Genomic DNA, 8,328 nt, shown 5'->3' on the forward strand with positions numbered 1-8,328 from the left:
TCATGCTCGGCCGCGATGGCGACTCGGACGCGATGACTTCCTGGACGGTCGCCAAAGCCGACGGACGCGGAACGAGTGAGCTGGAAAGCCGGACGCGCGCGCGCTCCTCTTGGGTGTGTGTGTGTGTGTGTGTGCACCGCATAGTGCAGGGGCGGCGAGGCGGGGGCGTGCGGGAAATACAGAAAGTTGGACGGGGTCAGAGGCAGGTGACGCAGCCGGCAACGGGCTCGGCAGACGGCTACGTCATGCTCGTTCGTTGTTCGGCCGGGTGGTGTTTGATAAGGCGAACGTTAATATAAGTTAATATTATATAATAAGTTAATATAAGTCGGGCCTTGATGCGCGCCCCGTTATCTCGCGGTGCTTAGCGGCTCGTTTGCGCGCGACCCCGGCTAGTCCGAATAACGCTCGCTAAAATATGCGACGGCAGCGCGCGAGCGCGCTCCTCATTTCCCCGCTGAGGGGCTGACGAGGTCGGCTGCCTCCAAGGGAGCGTCGTCGTTGAGTATCGAAAGCCGAAGACGCGGTTCCGCGTCTCGGCGAGTTCGCGTCTATGCTCGTTACTTCGCCGTTGATTCCGCGCTGCGGCGGCGACGGAAGTAATTCAGTAGTCGGTAACGGGGCCGGTCGTTTCAGGGGAGAGGCTAAGAGGGGGGGGGGGGTAGGACCATCGGCTCGCTGAGACTTTTCGCGGCGGCTTTCCCCGGCAATCTCGACGAGATTTACATCGGCCGCCGCCGATGGCAAGATTTCACGGGATTTCCGGGGGCCCGTTTATTCCGGCAGAGGATCGCCGGAAAGTCGTCCGCTGCGCGTCGTCTGTTTACACGGGACGACGTATTACACGCTGCGCGTTCGTCCACTTTGCCGACACGGGGGGGGGGAGGGCAGCGTGGCGAGGGGTCGCGACCCTCGATATTCGATAATCTGGAGCAACGACCGGCGATATCCGATACACGTAAGATCGCCCGGAAGTCTCTCCGCTCTATGTATCCGCCGAGCGGCCGAGCAGCCGGAAAAGTCATGAATAATAAATGTCGCCAGGACTCCCCGCGCGCGCCGCCCCTCGCCGCCGCGGTCGGGCCTCCTTTGTCCTTTTTTCCCCGGCGATCTTACCTGCCGGTAATCCGTCCTCCTGGTCGGCCGCGTAGCCGCCCTCTCCGCTGCCTTTTTAATGCTCCCTCGCCGTTCTCGGTCGCTCCGGCGCGGGCGCGCTCGCCCGGCCGCGCCGAGATCGAGTTGACGTAACGAGCTTGCGTTCAAATTAAATAGGCGTATTAATTAGCCACGGCGCTGGGCTAATAGACGAAGCATAATCGATTCGCATAGCTCGCGCGCGCGCGCGCGCGCACATACACACACACACACACACACACACACACAGAGAGAGTTTCTGCTGCGCGGACGACGGCGGTTGCCTCGATCAATTGTTTCCGGGCGGGTTATTTGATCGAGCGCCGCGTCCCTTTGTCTTATCCCTGTCCCCCGGCAACTTTTTAACTCGACGCCGCGACTCCCTCGAGCGCGGCCGAGCTTCGGCTTAAGATTCCGTTTAAACTTCGCTCGACACTCCGTCGATCTCCATTCTCGTCAGCCCGCTTGGCGTCCCTTAATTCGACAGGACGGGGAATCACGCGTCCTTCCTTTTTTCCCTCAATTTATATCGAGATTCACACGACACCGCTACGGACGAAGGCTAAGCGGCCGAGGTAATCCCGCGACTGCTGATACTTCCGTTTTTTTTAACATGCCGAGGAAATCGCTCGGGAAGCGCAGCCGCGACCGCTGGCCAATTATCCCAGGGACTTCCCGCGGAAATACCGGCGCGATCGAGTTTGCCCTTCTGATCGTGCATTTTTCCCCGAGACCAACGTGAGCCGCGCGAGTCGCTCTTCCTTAAGAAGAAGGCTGCCATGGGTGAAAGTTCACCCCGTGCGAATTTTCGATCTTATTAAAAAACGCGCTACTAATTTTATCTGTATTTATCAGCAAAACAGCGACGACATTGTGGCCAATTATCTCAGGGACTTCCCCCGGAAATTTCCCCGCGGCTCGAGACCAACGCGGACCGCGCGAGTCGCTCTTCCTTAAGAAGAAGGCTGCCATGGGTGAAAGTTCACCCCGTGCGAATTTTCGATCTTATTAAAAAACGCGCTACTAATTTTATCTGTATTTATCAGCAAAACAGCGACGACATTGTGGCCAATTATCTCAGGGACTTCCCCCGGAAATTTCCCCGCGGCTCGAGACCAACGCGCGAGTCGCTCTTCCTTAAGAAGAAGGCTGCCATGGGTGAAAGTTCACCCCGTGCGAATTTTCGATCTTATTAAAAAACGCGCTACTAATTTTATCAGTATTTATCAGCAAAACAGCGACGACATTGTGGCCAATTATCCCAGGGACTTCCCCCGGAAATACCGGCGCGATCGAGTTTGCCCTTCTGACCGTGCCTCTTTTCCCCGCGGCTCGAGACCAACGCGGGCCGCGGGGGGAGTCGCTCTTCCCTAAGAAGAAGGCTGCCATGGGTGAAATTTCACCCCGTGCGAATTTTCAATCTTATTAGAAAACGTAACGCACTAATTTTATTTATCAGCACCATTTTATTATCAGTGACGACGTTGTGACCAAACGGAGTTCTCGCGCATACTTTGCTACGAACGGTAACAACAAAGGCGAGCTTGGGGTGGGATTTGACGCCAGCTTTTGAGAGTCAAGGCTCTTACGCGCCTGCGAGGGGGGGGAGGGGGGATTCTTGCGCTTTCGTCGAGCTTTCCTCGCTCGGACAAGACGGGTGGAAATTAGCGCGCGCGCGCGGAAGCGGATCTCCGGCCCCGGGAAACTCGCGGACAGGCGGCGACGCGCGCGCGCGCGTGTAAACGGTTATTCGCGTAATCAGCCGATGTTGGCTGACACATTGTGCGTGCACGCGCGCCGCCGAACAATCGAGACGCCGAACAATCGGGCCAACAGCGATCGGTGAACCGGCCCATTAATCCTCCGCGGGCTCATCTTTTGAAAGCCGCGCCGAGCTGGCCCGCGCGCTTCGACGCGACGTCCGCGCTAAACCGCCGAACAAATCCCCCTGCGAAATTTGATTTTCATACCGCCCCCGGCCCCCCGCCCCCTCCCCGCAGCAGCCGCACCGCGCGCGGTGTTATGCAAAGCGTGCGCGCCGCCGATTAACTTGGAAAACAGATACACCGGCTTGACTCGGTGCTTCGCTCTTCACTCCTCCCCTCCTCGCCGCCGGTTTTTTTCACTTTTCTAACGAGCGACGCAAGTTTTCCCGGTATTAAGGGAGGAGGGAGGAACTCGGGGGGGGGGAACAAAGTGTTCACAAGATTCTCCCTCTGCCGCCGCCGCCGCCCGCCGCTCGTAAATGTCCGCATTTTTATTCAGCTGTAACAACCAAGTCACGCCTCTCCCCCCTCGACCACCCCCGCGAGAAAATCGATCGGGCCAAGTTTCGAATGCGCGCGGAGCGGGCGACGGTCGAGGAGGGCCAGTCACCCGCGTTCATCTTACATCCGCCGTGAAGAGCGCGGGAGGACGCGCTCCTCCGTCAGCCTCGGGCCGAGAGAGCTTTTCTCTCGAAACGCGACCTCTCTCGCGCTGGTCGTCTCGATCCGTCGCGGATTATCAATCGCGCGCGCGGCATTAATCGCTCGGATTTCTCGGATAAACGGCCGTCCGAATCGGGTTCGCCAGGGCGAGAGAGAGAGAGAGAGAGAGAGAGAGAGAGAGAGAGAGAGAGAGAGAGAGAGAAAGAGAGAAGGAGGATGGAAAACAGGGCAAAAGGACGACGGCGCGGCGGAAAGAGACTGCCGGTGACAGTTCGCCGAGTCTTGCTGCTCTCTTTCCCTTCTGCCCCTGCCCCCCTGCTCCACCCCCCCGCTCGTGCTCGGGGCGAGCGGGTTCGACCGTCAAGTCTGACTGCGCATCAATCGGCAGTCGTTTACAGGGATCGCCGCGGGTGTGTTTCGTTTTAATTAAACCGCGCCCGGCACGGCGCCGCAACGTAAGTACTGTCGGCTAATTAAAAAGCCTCGGCCAAACAACACGTCGCGCGCGCGCGCGAGCGTCGCCGAGTAATTCTGCGGGCGGAGTCGCGCGGGCGAAAAAGCAAACGAATCGCGCGGAGCGTCATTGTCTCCATAATGAGATTGCCGCTCGCGGATATTTTTACGCGAGAGCCAGCGGAGGGCGGGGAGGTGGATGTTGCGATCCCGTCATCGACGTCATGGCGACTTTCCGCGAATTTCGAACTCACGCCATGGCGGAGCAAACGTCGCCGAAGTTCGGCGACGCGAAGTCGCGAAAGAAAGGCCGCCGAAGAGCGTTGCGTTCGCAACGCATTTTCCGGGATTTTTGTTCGGGCTCCTCTCTTTCTCTCTCTCTCTCTCTCTCTCTCTCTCTCTCTCTCTCTCTCTCTCTCTCTCTCCTCTCTCTCTCTCTCGTTTCGCTCCCTTCACCCTTTGACATCGCGCGTCACCTTTTGCGCCGAGCAGAACTCGCGGCATATCCGGCGAATGGCAAATTGTAATCTGCGCGAGCGTGTGATACGAAATTCATCGGCGACAACGCGCGGCGCTTTTTGCGTCCCGGCTAAATGAAATCCCCGATAAATAATACAGACGGGCGCGCTGAATTTGTTTCGGTCGTTTCTCGGAAGATTTCATTGTAAATATTACACAGAGAGAGACAGAGAGAGAGAGAGAGAGAGAGAGAGAGAGAGAAAGGGAGAGGGAGGAAGAGGGAGAGGGAGAGCGCAATAACGAAAATAGCGCGAAAGCTCGCGGACGATAAATCTTCGCAAAATGCATTCGATCAGGTATGACTGGCAGTTACAATCACTGCAAAAACGCCCGATATGGCGCGGCGTGCTGCGCTTTCGCGCGCGCGCGCGCGCGTGTGTGTGTGTGTGTGTTGGTGTATGTGCACGAGCCTCAATGCTCCCCCCCGAGCCCCTCCGCGAAAACCCACCACCGCCGCATGCACAATATTCGCGCGTCGTGGGTGAAAATGCGGCCGAATTAACCATAAATCATCGGCGCGAGATCGACGTGGACGATTATTTATAGTTTACGCGGACACGCGAATGGTTTTTCGGCCATTACTCCGGCCGGCGAATCAGAAGAAGGCTGATGGCTACCATGATAAACACCTTAATAGATCGCGCCGCGAGCATCTCCAAATCGGCGGTCGTCAATTATGCGAGACGGATTCAATTATCCATCTGAAAAATAAATATCGAATTGGCCCCCCCTCTCTCTCTCTCTCCGATGTACGAGTACATTTTCGAAGAAGCACCCCCCCCCCCGGCGCCATTTCCAAATGAGACTTGGCGAGACCCGCTCCCGCTCCCTTTTCCGCCGGGAAGTTACTTTCAATCGAACGGAAGACGCGCGTCGCTCGCGCCAACTCGAGCAGGATGTTGATGAAGCGTCTCTCTCGCGCGGAGATGATCGATACTCGCAGGATCGCGTGATCGAGCGTATCCGAATATACTCGCGGACGGGGCTGGCCGAGAGAGTTCGTCAGCCGCCGTCTTTGTCCGCCGCTGCTGATCCGCGCTTCGACGAGGGACGCACAAAGCGCCGTAATATAATTGCACGTGTTATTATTCGCGTCATGGCAGCAGTGGACGCGACAGGGCATCAAGTACTACGTAGTATCGAGTACGTAGGCGAGTCGAATCGAGCTGGCGACAATTCAGGAACGTCGCGGACGGAAATACCCGCCGGCTGCTCGCTCGCTCGCTCGCTCGCTCGCCGGAGGTAAGTCGGCCGATCGAACGATCCGTTTCCTCCTGCTTCTTTCACCGTTCCTCGCGATTCTTACCGTGAAATTACACCCGAAGAGAGAGAGAGAGAGAGAGAGAGAGAGAGAGAGAGAGAGAGAGAGAGAGAGAGAGCCGTCAGCGGGCGAAATATTTGACTCGCGAGCGCGGGCCGCTCGAATCGAATTCCGTTAATCCGGCTGGCGTTCGCCTTTTTCAACGATACCGCCGTGATAATGATAATAAATAATAATAACAGCGAGCGGTAAACTATGCGCGGGGGCCGCGTGTATACACGCCGGCCGGCGCATTGTTCGCTGCCGCGGCAGCGGTGACTCACTCTCGCCGCGTTCTCCATCCGCCCAAAAGCGGACCATTAATTTCCATTAACCATCGACAAAACTCGCCCATCGATTCCGCCGGACAACCCCAGAAAGTCGCGGCGGGGGGATGGGAAACAGAAGCTAAATGGTATCCACGGGCGCGTGTGAGTGTCTGTGTGTACGTATTTTACGTGCACACGAGGGACACCTCTCCACCACACCTTGGCTCGCTCGCGGGACTTCTGCCTTTGTCACGTACTTTTATCCGACTCGTATAAACCAATAATTCTCCGGCAAAAGCCGCCCTTCTGCGGGACAGGGCGGAAATATGAGCGAGGCGAGTCTCAGCCGGGCTAGTCACCCTTTCGCGCGGGCTTGACTTTCGCGTTTGTACACGTCCCGTTCAATATCGCGTATTATATCGCGCGGTGGCAATCTGTCGCGGCGGTTCTTGCACGTCGACGATATCGCTGCTCCCTCGCCGAGGGAAAAAACACAGCAGCAGCCCCGCGCTTTCTTGGCTCACGCGCGAGAGGGACGTGCGCGCGTGCAGCGCGCTCGTGAAAGAGAACCTCCTCCTCCTCCTCCTGCTCCTCGTCGTCGTGGCCCCTCACTCGGTCATCTTGATCGATGACGTCAGCAGCGGGCAAAACACGCTCCAAATTGTCGCACACGGCGGAGGATTTGCAAGGTGCATGGAAATACCGCGAGACGTTGCGGAACAAAAGTTCCGCATCGCGGGGGAATTATACACGCCCGAAATTACAACCCCGTATATTTATCGCCACTTACACGCGTGTGTTCGCTTTTTCTCTCTCTCTCTCTCTCTCTTTTGTTTTAAACGGTGTGTACGTACGTTTGACTTTTTGCCGCGCGATATCGTGCGATTAGCGAACGCTGGACGGGCTGGTTTCGCCTCTTCCATAGTAATTCATACCGCGAGACGGTATCGGCGCGGTATCCGATTTTGCAAAAAGAGAAAGCAGAAAGATTGCGGCGAGAGATACGATTTTAGCGCAATTTTTGCCGCAACATTCCCCTCCCCTCCCAAGAACTTTCCCCTCGCCCTGATGGTCGATAGACAGTCGTGCAGTTAACGCGCGCGACATGTGCCAGCGAGTTCTTTCGACTGCGTGATTTTATCGTCACCGCTTCCGTTTCACCGAGCGCGCGATTTCTCGTCGATGAAACATTTTTGACGGCAGGGTTATCGCGCGCGGATATTCCGCGCGGCGATATCTCGCTCGCAGGAGCTCGATAATTCGGCCGCGCTTTCCTCGCGACGACGCAAACACACGCGCTCTCAGCTTCGCCTCCGTGTGTCGCGGTTAACTTGCAAACTCGCGCATGGCGTCTTGTATTTTCTTACCTTTGCCGAGCCGCGAGCTCGTCGCGCTCCCTCGGTGTCCCTCTCGCTCGTCGCGTCCTGTGCGATCCTTACAATCTAATGCGCAACTACTCGCAAACTCAGCGAGCGCAGGATTACCGCTGCGTCGCGACGCTTTTCGACGCGACCTCGTTCGACGGTCAATCGAGAGAGCATCGCTTCTCTCTCTCTTTCTCCCTTTCTTTCTCGGTTGCCTCGACTTTAGTATCTTTACCTAGAAATATCACATTCTCATGAAAAGCTAAACCACAAGAGAGAACAAACGAGCGAATAATAGTGAGAAACAAGAGACTCGAGAGACTCACACAAAATTGATCTAAAAAAAAAAAAAAAAAAAAAAAAAAAGAAAGAACCTGAAAAATAAGAAAAAACAATCCAAACGAGAAGTCGCGAGATCTCTTGTAAAATCACAAAAGAATCGCAATCGCCGCGCGTGACGTCGAGATCGCGCTGACGAGCGATTAAAGAGGAAACCACCGGCGGCGGCGGCGGCGACGGCAACGACACGCGCCGTCCTTCGGAATCGTAATCGCATCGTTTGAGCGTAATCACGCACGAGTGCGGTTCGCGTGAAAAGCAGCGACTCGACGGCGATCCGTCATTTACCGACGCATCTGGCCCGAGTCTGGCGCTGCGAAGCTCGACGGCCGCCTCCGCCAGCGGGGGTGCGCCCGTTCCGGCGTACCACCCCCGCTGGGACTCCCCATTGCACCGAGAGGGCTACGGCCATAGGGCTGAAGGGATGCTTATTACTTTACGAGCAGCCGAGAGAGCGCAAGCCCGTACCGCAACGCGCTGTACAACAATGTACACAACGGGCTGCTGTATATTCCCCTCTC

The sequence above is a fragment of the Harpegnathos saltator genome, unplaced genomic scaffold, assembly GCF_003227715.2.
Source record: "Harpegnathos saltator strain DR-91 unplaced genomic scaffold, Hsal_v8.6 scaffold147, whole genome shotgun sequence".
NCBI classification, from domain to species: Eukaryota; Metazoa; Arthropoda; class Insecta; order Hymenoptera; family Formicidae; genus Harpegnathos; species Harpegnathos saltator.